Here is a 3,370-nt window from a genome sequence, read left to right as displayed (position 1 = left end):
TCACTCACAGCTCGTCGGGGCTCTTAACGGTTTATACGCCTCTTCTAGATCTTCTTGGCCTGAAAGGACATAATTCCTGATTAAACTACTTAGAATTCTTAGCAAAATACCTCAAATAATTCATTTACTAATGGAACTTCCATCAACAAAGACAGCACTGCTAGCGAGATAATCATCATGAGTTAAATCATTCTCATGAGCAAGATTCTCATGAGCGAGATCCTCATGAGCGAGATCAAGCTTTTCCTAGCAAACTTTCATCCTAGCGATACTCACCTTACCAGTGAGATTCAGCCCAATTTCTAGCGAGATTTCCTTCTTGAGCGAGATCCTCAGCACAAAATTAGCGAGATTTCTCTCATAAGTGAGATCCTCATTCTCCTTATCTCGCTATAGCTCTCCACGGTGAGCTGTGTGCTTGTTCTTCCCAAACAGCTGTCTGCTTATGCACAGATTCTCTATTACAACTTCAAAAATTCATCACTCAAATACATACCTCTTTTAAAGAAACTTCATTTATAAACTTGTTTATAATTGAGTTAACTTTCTTACTTTAAAATTTCAGCCGAAAATTCCTTATAGTTTGGCCTGGAGCTTCCAATCTTCAACTCAGGCCATGATTAAATTAAGATTCTGCCTCCTCCGTAATTTCTTCACTTCTTGTTCTTCTACTTCTATAATCTTTCTTCATCAGGATAACCTCGAAAACTAGATTCTCCCAACTTTCAAATGACACTGATTTCACTAAATTTGCTCATGTCAATTGTCGAAACCAAGCTTTTGAAGTTTCTCTTTCTTTTAATTTTCATGCCGCCTCCTGAGTTCAAAGATTAGATTGCCACGTCACCCCACACTTAGTGGCTCTAGCCAAATCAATAAATGAGTTTCCTCATTTAATATGTTTTTCCTTCCCTTCCTTCATAATCCCTATAAATAAACATGAATTGCTAATAAATAAATATGTAATATAACATTTCTTTGGCTAAACATGCTTATCTAGGAAACCTAGAATTCGTGGTTTACATGTATAATTTGAATCTATGATATTTTGGCTGAAAACAATGATTTAATTTACATTGAATGGCTACTTGATCTGAGAACTAAATGAATCCATTACCGTTTCATATATCCATTGCATTTTACTTTTTACTTGTATGTTTTCAATCTCAAAACCACAAACAAAAACCTAGTTTTTACTGTTTTTTCATGGTCAAATTTAACGCAAAAGAAATTAATTCTTCACTTCTCTATGGTTCGACCCCGCACTTACCACTGTTGCTACGTTTTGTAGTAATAGGATTATTTCAGGTAATTATAAAATTTTCTTTTATTTCGATTTGGAGTCAAATTAACGACATCGACCCTCAAGTCTGAACATGCTTCACATGCCCCGATTGTTAACCCAATACTCGTTCACAGATTTCTCTATCTTCAATAGGTGTACCTGCTTCTTCTGAAGATGTTTTTAATGCCATCATCTCATCCTACAAAATAAATATGTCATAGCATTATTATGGTGTAAAATAAGAAAGAAAATATATAAAGACAAAAGTTTACTTACATACTTCTTTTCTGCCTCATCATTCATCCATCTCTTCTTTGCATTAAAATGAGTGTACTTAAATAATTCAATACCACTTAACTCCTTGCCATCTTCTAATTCCTGCATGTTATGACCAAAGTTATAGAATAAGAAAGATTAATTATAGACATAAGAATGACATACGTACCTTTCTTTTCTTATGGCGTAAAAATGTCATAAGAAACTTGAATCAATATTTAGCATTACACACCGAACTTGAACATAAAAGAAACTTGATTACATTGTTAGTATATATGTATATGTATATGTATACATATTTAATCTAGTAATAAGAGTACTCAATAATAGAACAAACAAAAACAATATATGACATTTAAAGCAAAATTAAAAGACATGGCTCACAATAAGAACAAAAACTTCCTATCAGAAAGTATTATAACAAATTAAAAAACATGACATGGAAGAAAAAACCTATGGAGGATAATTAAAATGAAGCATACCAAAAAAGAATTACATAGCAAAATGAAGTTTAATAATAATTGAATTATTGTAATTGGCAAACAAACAATCCAAGCTGCACAACACTAGGCAAACTTCTAGCAACAAAACGTCTATAAACAAGCTCAATTCCTCAAATCCTCAGTACCACAAATCGGGGGCAAATAAATGGAATTTAATTACCTCAAATTAACATGCAAATGGCCGAACAACTCAAGAAAAATCTTTCACGATAAATCAAGATAAGCTATATTTTTCTCTTACCTTTCCATTTTGTTTTGATAGAATGAAATCAAGCCATTAAAATCTTTATCAAGCTTTCATTTTTCTTGTAAAATGTCCTTGTCAATCTCTATACTTAATATAAATCGAGAATGTATGTGGTTTCAAAACGGTGGATTAAATAATTCTTTTTAGTACTATTAAAGAATTTTTGCATTCTCATAAAAGAATCACAATAGATACAAATAAAATAGAAAGTTTTACTTTGCATTTAGTGAACAAGGCATACTTTAGCAAAGATCCCAAGTTTTAGATAGAACTTAGTCATTCTCAAGAGTGCAAACAACTAAACGATCTTTGGATTGGTCTAAAAAACAAGCTTCGTATACGACAAACAAGAGGTGGACTTAAGTGAGAGAGGCAATAAAAATCATGAAGCTGGGAGTGGAAATGAGGAGGAAATAGAGGGAAAATGGAGGGAAAGACAACATTAGGGAGGGAGATTGAAGGAATTGATGAAAGAGAAAGAAAAACAGGTTTCACAAAGAAAAAAATGCAGGAAGGAGAAAAAGACGTCGAGAGGGAAAGGCTTAGGGAAGAGTGAGAGAGAAATTGCATATAGGGGTAAGGGAGAAGGATGAAGGGAAAACGAAATGAGGGTGGAAGCATGAGAGGTAAAAATCAGAGATGAGAGGAAAGAGTGGAAAATGAAATGGGGGAGAGAAAAAAAAGATTTGCCCTATTTAGAAATTACTTTTAGTGACATCATATCACGTTGCTAAAATTTTTTATATTTAGTGGCACAAGTTGACATGTTGCAAAACCTTTTAGTGACGCTAATTTAGACATCGTTGCTAATAATAATTTCTTGTGGCACTTTTTCGAATATGTTGCTATAAGTTGTATTTTACCAATGGAAATTGCTTGTGTTGTTGAAAATTTGTTACTGAAAATGAATTTTCTTGTAGTCATATGAGAATGTTAGACTTTCTTTCATGTTTTACAGCTACTTCCCAAAATGGACGCGATTATTTTGAGGGTTTGCAGAGTTTTCTTGTTGTAGGTGGATTGAGAAGTGAAGGTTTGTGGTTGATCGCCCAGAAGGAG

Source organism: Benincasa hispida, chromosome 6 (genome assembly GCF_027475165.1).
Source record: "Benincasa hispida cultivar pf3 chromosome 6, pf3_genome.v1.1, whole genome shotgun sequence".
Classification (NCBI taxonomy): Eukaryota; Viridiplantae; Streptophyta; class Magnoliopsida; order Cucurbitales; family Cucurbitaceae; genus Benincasa; species Benincasa hispida.
This window is presented reverse-complemented; position numbering follows the sequence as displayed.